The 8981-nt window shown below is 35.5% G+C and overlaps 1 pseudogene across 1 annotated transcript in view; it reads left to right on the top strand.

The window, feature by feature from the left end:
* The window catches only part of LOC145067538 (ABC transporter A family member 7-like), a 6261-nt pseudogene extending 106 nt beyond the window's left edge, over positions 1-6155 (top strand). The window contains exons 1-15 of the transcript XR_013688853.1: positions 1-116; positions 250-689; positions 872-994; positions 1081-1205; positions 1395-1553; positions 1653-1815; positions 1898-2023; positions 2370-2453; positions 2861-3249; positions 3734-3934; positions 4208-4317; positions 4642-4726; positions 5098-5332; positions 5558-5646; positions 5777-6155. The exon at positions 1-116 is cut by the window's left edge and continues 106 nt beyond it. The product of XR_013688853.1 is annotated as an ABC transporter A family member 7-like (transcript). The remainder of the gene's footprint in view (positions 117-249; positions 690-871; positions 995-1080; positions 1206-1394; positions 1554-1652; positions 1816-1897; positions 2024-2369; positions 2454-2860; positions 3250-3733; positions 3935-4207; positions 4318-4641; positions 4727-5097; positions 5333-5557; positions 5647-5776) is intronic.
* The last annotated feature ends 2826 nt before the right edge of the window (positions 6156-8981 follow it).

Genomic DNA, 8981 nt, shown 5'->3' on the forward strand with positions numbered 1-8981 from the left:
AGAGAGAGAGAGAGAGAGAGAGAGAGAGAGGTGCATCAATGGTGGATTCAACAGACGGTTCTTCAAGTTTCTGGACTCAGGCTAACGCTTTGTTCAGAAAAAATTTGACCTTTCAGGTTTGCTTCTCTCTCTCTCTCTCTCTCTCTCTCTCTTTTTTTTTTTTTTTTTTTAAATATTTATTCATTTTGATCTCATGTGGTTACAAATGCTTGTTTTAAAATCTTGTTATTCCATTTTTCTTCAAACCAGAGAAGGAATTTCAAGACAAATCTGAGGCTCGTATTATTCCCAGTCTTCCTCTGTTTGTTACTTGTATCACTACAATATTTAGTGAACATTGAACTAGATAAACCCTCATTAAAATGTGGTTGCACTTGTATTGATCAAGACGGGGATGGTGAATGCGAGAGAGTGTGTGGGATTGAATACTCAGATTTGGACCAAGTGGCTACATGTTCCATTCCTAGTCCACCTGAATGGCCTCCATTATTACAAGTACCAGCTCCACAGTATCGAGCAGTGAGAACTGATCGTTTGCTTTCATTTGGAGATTTGCCTAATGACTCCTGCACAAGTACAGGTTCCTGCTTTCTTCTCGAGTCTTCCAGTCTACTATGTGCAATCTCAGTGCCAAGCCAACTCCACTTTTTCTATTTCAGTCCCAGTGGGGTCCAAGAAAGTCGAGAAAGGTATGAATTATTTCGATGGCGTTAATTGGTGTGAGTTCTTTCTTTTGTTCGCATCTTATTTTTCTGTGTGTGTCGAACCCTAACGAAACTTGTATATCTAGTAGCTTAGATTATCAACAAGAGACAAAAATGGTTTGTTTCTAACATCTTATTTTCTAACTGATCTTGTATTTTTAACGTAGAAATTAGATGTGTCGAAGGTCAACATTTATGGCGCAACAGGTCTTCTGATATTAACAATGAGCTGTATGCGGGATACAAGAGTACTGGAAACTCTGCCAAGAAAATAAATGAGATATTAGCAGGTTGGTCAATCCACACATCGTTTATCTGCTTACTAAGTAAATGATCTAAACTTTAATTTTATTTTTTTATTCAAACGATTCCACAGGCTATGATTTCTTGAATTCGAATGTCAGTAATTATAATGCGATAGTATGGTACAACTCTACCTACAAGAATGATTCAGGAAATATTCCCCTAGGACTAGTCCGGGTTCCTCGCTCAATAAATTGGGTATACATTCTAAATTTTGCAGCATTCATATAATTCTTGGTCTACGCATGAACTTTTAAATTTTTTAGTCAACGTTATGGTTCTGATTACCGTTTTATCAGCTAATGGTTGGAATCATGTTATTGGCTCTTCCCATAGTTTCATGAAACCTAGAATTCAAATTAAAACATTTCCAATTTATGCATACAGGTTTCAAATGCTTTCCTACAACTTCTGCTTGGGTCTTCTACACAAATGCTGTTTGATTTCGTAAAAGAGATGCCCAAACCTGAAACCAAACTCAGACTGGATTTCTCTTATCTCCTTGGACCATTATTCTTTACATGGGTCATTTTGCAACTATTCCCTGTAAGTAAATTTTTAATATTTCAATTTTCAAATTGACATTAGTCTCAGTCCAATGCAAGTAAATAGGGTTTTACGAATAAATTACTATTCTTGTTGCAGATTGTACTAACAGCTTTGGTGTATGAGAAGCAACAAAACTTAAGGATCATGATGAAAATGCATGGGCTTGGAGATGGCCCATATTGGATGATTTCTTATACATACTTCCTTGCCATATCTTTGGTTTACATGTTATGTTTCGTGGTCTTTGGCTCAGTTATAGGTACAAATCAGTTAACATTGAATTACATTTGTCTTTTTAATTATTTTAATTTACTTAGCTAATGCCCTTCAATTCATTGCAGGGTTAAAGTTATTCACATTGAATGACTACAGCATCCAGTTTGTGTTCTATTTCATATACATAAACTTACAAATTTCTCTGGCCTTTCTAGTGGCTGCTCTCTTCTCTAATGTGAAGACTGCTGCAGGTTTGTTGTCATATATTCCATATCTGTTGGAGTTGCTTAAGCTGTGTTTGTTACACCAGACACGACTTGACTATCCTTCTCGGGCTATTTTTCAATGATGAGGATCATGAGAGCATTCACATCTTTTTCACGTACGAGAGATTAAGAGTGAGAGTCCCTATCCCACATTGTTCCATCTTTTTGGGTGGAATAAAAAATTGCAATTTTTTCCCATAAAAAATTGCCATTCCAATGTACGCCAAATGCAGTGCATCATATCCTGTGCAACAAATGGGCTCTTAATGTTTATTGTAAGAATGATAGAGTTACATCTGGGTTAAGACTTATATGGATTTGATTATAACAGTTGTGGGGTACATTATTGTCTTTGCAACCGGTCTCGTGGGAACAATATTCTTCCAGTTCTTCCTTGAAGCTACATTATTTCCAAGTAAGTAAAGATATAAGTAATGTAGTCTTGATGATCATATCATGTTTGAAAAATGTTTGATGGCAAAAACACTTATATTCTTTCGGAAACACCTAATTAAGCCCACACCCAAGAGAATTATGCGAGATGTAAATCAGATACCCAACGGCCCGCTAGGTGGTTGGCATAAAAGTCTAGTAAGCACAAGGAGCCTAATCTACATTTGAATTAGAACTCCTAGAGTGTGGGTGTTGAAGTTTGAACCCTTGCATGTATTCTGCAAGATGTACGCCCTACGGGCATAGTGAAGAAATGTTTTTGAAAACATATGTAGTGGCATTGAAATCTGAATTATTTAAATCTATAAATAATATGTTGCTGATTGCATGTTATTTGTCTAAATATATATGTGTGTGTTTTTTTTGTAGAACATTGGATTGTTGTGATGGAATTATACCCGGGGTTATCTCTTTACGGTGGATTATACGATTTTTCACAATATGCTTTTACGGGAAACTATATGGGGACTCGTGGAATGAGTTGGGGAGATTTAAATGACGACCATAATGGGATGGGTCGCATCCTAATAATCATGATTGTGGAATGGGTGGTGGTTTTCTTTATTGCATACTATATTGACCAGGTTCTAACAACAGGAAGTGGTGCCCCAAAAAACCCACTTTTTTTCTTGCATAACCTCAAAAGTAAGCCCTCCTCATCGTTCAGAAAGCCCTTGTCATCATTCAAGCAGCCTAGTTTGCAAAGGAAGGGTTCAAAAGTATATTTGGAGCTGGAGAAACCTGATGTTGTCCAAGAGGCAAGTAGCTAGCACATCTTTACTTGGTTATAATTAGTTTAAAAGGATAAGTAAAAATCAAAAAGATATTGGTTTATCTTGATTATGTTGACATTGGCAGAATAGGTGCAATAGTTATACAGTAAGTTGCCATTAACCTCTCTGAAAATAGTGTCCATATCTCCCAAGCGTAGCACATTTGCTTGGGTGGTATCTTTGCAGAAAAGTTGAAGGTCGCGGTTTATGTAGCCTCTGTGTAAGAGTTTTAGTTCCAATATGGATTGTGATCCTTCTAGACACTTTGGACACTTTGTTCTGTACATGATTTACATCTCACATGATGCATGTTCGTGAGACGAGACTTGGTGGAAGAATAACTTTTTTTGCAGAAAATATTGTGCATAGTATATGGTTTGCTATATTACAGCAGTTTAGAACTGTAAATTATAGGTACAGATTGTTCAACATATATTTTATCTAAGCTTCCCTTTCCACACTATATCAGAGGGAGAGGGTTGAGCAGTTAGTAGTTGAACAAGACACGAGCCATGATATTGTCTGTGATGACCTCATAAAAGTGTATCCAGGAAGGGATGGGAACCCCGAGAAGATTGCGGTTAGAGGGTTGTCACTTGCATTATCTACAGGAGAGTGCTTTGGTATGCTTGGTCCAAATGGTGCTGGCAAAACCTCCTTCATTAATATGGTTAGTGTAAAAACATCTATTAATTCTTAATTCACAATTTGCTCTTGTTTATTTAACTACCAAACAAATTTTTTCTGAAAAATCTACCCAATTATAGCCGTGAAAAGTGCTTTGTATTTGGATGACATAGTTGTTAATTGGTATAATTTTCAAAAAAAAAATGTTGTAATATAAGAAGAAATTAAGTAGGATGCTAAAATTAACAAATAAACAATACTATGTTGCTATTTTTAGCATTTAACCCAATTAAGAAAAGTGAGCTGGTGTTGACAGATGATTGGGCTGGTGAAGCCAAGCTCTGGCACAGCATATGTTCGTGGTCTGGATATAAGAAGTGACATGGGTGCCATTTATGCCAACATGGGTGTCTGTCCTCAGCATGAGTAAGTATTAAAATCCCTCAGGAAATTCTTAAAGTGTTGTTTCCTTTAGTCATGATGGATACAATACTTAATCTTGTAAGCTTTTTAGCCTTGCAAAAAGAATAACTTAATAGGAAAGTCTCGAATATGAGTCTTATCCCTTTAATGCTAAGCTTTCTACAAATTTTCCATTATTTATCCTTTCCTTCCATTTTCCCAAATATGTCGTCGTTTTTTCAAACATCATTTCTCCATGAAAAAAAAAAAGAAACAAAGCCCAGTTTTACTAATTACGTTGCTTATATAAATTTATATGCTTTCTTAATATTAAGGTTTGTTATATAGCCTGCTCTGGGAAACCCTAACAGGTAGGGAGCATCTTCTTTTTTATGGAAGACTTAAGAACCTTAAAGGCACCTCCTTGACACAAGTAAGTTGGCATTCACTTTGGCTACATTTGTTACATGGGACAGGACTAGACAAAGCTTCTAGATATAGTTTCAATGATGATAGTGAGAAGGACATTCACACCTTTTACATAGACAAGAGAACAAGACCTACTTTTTGTCAGATATTGTTCCAATTTTTTGGGTGGAGCAAAAAATTGCATTTTGTTCTCATTGACATCAGTCTTGGACTCGGTCCTGTTCTGTGCATGCCAAATGCATCATAATCTGTTTTGTAGTGTTGTGTGGGCCTTTGAGACGATTTTCTTGCTGAGAAACTTGCATTTAATGAAGTTATTTACTTCTAAATACTGAGATTCTGGAACTTATTTACATGTAAATTTTGTTGTTTTAGGCGGTTGAAGAATCTCTTAAAAGTGTGAATCTCTTCAATGGTGGGGTTGCAGACAAGCAAGCCGGGAAATATAGTGGAGGCATGAAGAGGAGGCTTAGTGTTGCAATTTCATTAATTGGAGATCCAAAGGTGGTGTACATGGATGAGCCCAGCACTGGACTCGACCCAGCTTCAAGAAATAATCTATGGAATTTGGTCAAGCGGGCTAAACAAAACCGTGCTATTATTCTCACCAGTAATTATCTAAGACACTTTCTAAAGGGCATTCACTTCTTTTCCACATAACAGGTCGAGAATGAGTCCATGTCCCACCTTTTCGGATGTGACAAAAAATTGCAATTTTGTCTCATTGACATTAGTCCTACTACTCTGGTGCATATGTCAAACATAGTACAGCATGTTCGGTTAATGATGCCATGTCATTCAAATGTAATTTATATGGCTAATGAAAATGTTTCAGCACATTCTATGGAGGAAGCAGAGCATCTATGTGATCGGTTAGGGATTTTTGTAGATGGAAGCTTGCAGTGTGTCGGAAACCCTAAAGAGGTATTTTGCACATTAATACCAAATCCGGGGTTAAAACGGTCATAATGGATAAAATGATGAAAGTGAGTGTTTTTTTTATATGATTGAATCTTACTATCTTTATTTTACTTGTATGGTTGTATGGGGACAGTTGAAGGGTAGATATGGAGGTTCATATGTGTTCACAATGACAACATCCTCAAGTCACGAGGCGGATGTAGAAAACCTGGTAAAAGGTCTCTCGCCAGATGCAAAAAAGATATACGAAATATCAGGGACACAAAAGTTTGAATTGCCAAAAGAAGGAATCAAAATAGCAGATGTTTTTCGTGCTGTTGAGAATGCTAAAAGTAGGTTTGATGTTCAGGCATGGGGGCTTGCAGACACAACTCTTGAAGATGTTTTCATTAAAGTTGCTCGAGAGGCTCAATCATTCGATGTTCTCTCATGATGATTTCAGCCAACAGATTAATGAAGGAATTATATGTATCTTTATAAAGAGTATTTTAGTTTGTACAAATTTTATTTTCCATTAATTTATTGCGTCAAATCACACATGTAGTATACTGGTGTCGTAATATATCTCAAGGAAAAGAAAACAACCGGAGATTACCGAAATTGTCTAAATGGTAGCTCTACAGGATGCATAAATTCACGGCATGTCTGGTTCAAGGTACATCACACTAATTTAGACGAATAAATAATCACATCTATAGAGTAGAGGTCATGTTGCAAGACTATTTACATAGTCATCCAACTGGGGCTTTTTAAAAGCTTGAGATAATGAGACAAAACCCTAAATAGCCACTTTCATCAATAGAACAAATCAAAATTGAATAAAAACCTTAAATCGTTGTGTTACTTGAGGTATGGTTGATTGAATAAATCAAAATCAAAACCATAAATCGAAATATCGCAATTGGAAACAATACCTAAAGATTAGTAGTTTATGATTCTTTGTTTTCTCCTTTCATACAATGACATTCTTTCTTCTTTGTTTGTGTTGTGGGGAACATAGTTCTATGCTAGTTCTTTTTTACCAATGCGCGCCAAGTTAATTTATGTTTCAATTTTTTTAAGTTGTCATGTTTCGCAACTAAAAAGTAGCTTATAAGCTAGCTGATAAGCCAATTTTTTAAAAAGCTGCTTAGACTAGCTTTTTATGAATTTTTTTTTAAAATTTTCAAATATACCCTTTAATTAACTATAGAAACATAATCTTTTAAATTTCATTTTATGTCTTGCAGCTAGTTTTACCAAACACAGTTTTTTATCAGATAGTTTTTCGGTTATCAACTAGCTTTTTATTTAACAGTTAGTTTTTCAGCTAATAGCTAGTTTTTCAGCTATTACGCCAAACATTAGCAAAAAAAATAATAACTTTTTTTACCGATGGCCTAAAAAAACATCATTCAAACTTTTTTAAAACATTATACTTTTTTTTCATTATACAATTAAATGTGTTGAAGTGGTAAAAAACAATATTGTAATTAGTATTTAGTTTCCCTTTACTTCATTCGTCAAAAACAATTTGCATATAAATTCAAACAATCAAACGGAAGGTTTGGATGCTCTTTCATTTTTTTATATATTTATCAACTACTAGTTGATAAATATATAAAAAATGAAAGAGTATCCAAATCTTACCTTTGAATTTATATGCAATATGGGAAAGTTCTTGTTGCTTTTTTTGGATAGATGAAGCTACGAAGGCCAACTAAATCCCGATGACAATTATGATTTGCGCATCGTCATCTCCAATAAAACAATTGACTTTCCTAGATTGATTCTTGAAGTCAACAATAGTTTTTGCATCAACATTGTATGTGCCTCTTAACTCGTGTATTAGTTTATACACTTTGGTTGGCCCGATGTTTAACCTTCCAATCTTCTCAATGAATGATTAATGTTAATAGGAGCCTCATTCCTTAAGAACGATTACTGAAATCCAATATAGGCTCCTATTAACATTAATCATTCTTAACCGATCACATACACAATTAACATTAAAAACTACAAACTAACAAGCCTACCAATATAGGCACATACAATCTACACTATGTGCTCTACTCTATTGGCTCCTATATTCTAATATACATGGATATATACTAGAATACATAATATAGTGAGATGAACTCACCTTGACAATGACTCGGAAGATTGACAGTTATCTGAGTGATTCTACTGACGATCCAACTGACGGACAACACATCGTACAAGTATTAACCTACAATACTTTAATCTATTAATTCCTATCACGATTTGGTAATGAAAACTAGATCCTTCACTATCCCAATGAATACCGAGAGTTCTGTCAAATAAGGATCAACTAGGCATTATAAATGGGAGGCAAAACCATTTCAGGATATAACATTCGTGAAATCCAACAACCAAGCCAACATGACCATTATGGACACCTCTCCCCTAAGTAGATCAACCAACATTATATCTAGAATTGTTAACGAATCTAGTATTTATAGGTTCCTAATAACGACTATAATTACGAATATAATTTATCCTAATAGTCTAGTAAGCATAGCTTCAATTACAGAGATTCCTAGGTAGAAAGTCGAAAAGTGACGGGCATGACCTCGATACCGAGCACTTCTATTTTCTCGACTCACTACCTCAGAGTTTCGCTAAAGCATTCCAAAAACCAAAAAAGGTCTGACTAGAGGTGGAAGGGGTTTCTAGAGGGAGATACGTAAGAATAGGGGGTGAGAAATGAAGGAAGTTGGCGCTGTCTATTTATTGTAAGCATGTGTGTCGTGCGTTATAGGTGCGCACCGCACACTAGGGTAACGTCATCCATCTGTTGTCTGCCACGTGTCAAAATCCATGTGGTCCACGGTGGAACTTCTAGAAGGTGCGATTCGCACTCTTTTTGCGCGTTGTGCAAATCGTGGATTTTGTAGATTCCATATATTCTTCATAGCTCCGTTTTCAACGTTCTTTATATCCACGTGTAGCTATCGACGAGATCTACAACTTTCTTTTAGACTCCGTCGATTAATTCTCAGTTTATTTTTAAAGCTTTCTTTTTAATAGGCTTAGACTGATAAAACCCATATAAAAATCATAACTCTCTTATATGGATTCCGTTCTCGGTTGTATTTATATCGACGAAATCATATGGACAAGACCTTCGACTCTCGTTTAGAATGTTTTTCCTAACAATCGAATGATTTCTATTTTGGTTTTTGTGTTATATTCTGCTATGTTGAAACTTCTAAAAATCATAACTTCCTCTTATGAAGTCAGATTTGGAAGTTCTTTATACACACGCTCTTGGTTTTGCGATTTGTAACAGCCAGTTCCGAATCGTTTCCTAATTCGGGGTTGTAACCTGAAGATTG

This window comes from Lactuca serriola, chromosome 1 (assembly GCF_051521515.1).
Source record: "Lactuca serriola cultivar US96UC23 chromosome 1, Lser_US96UC23_V15, whole genome shotgun sequence".
NCBI lineage: Eukaryota > Viridiplantae > Streptophyta > Magnoliopsida > Asterales > Asteraceae > Lactuca > Lactuca serriola.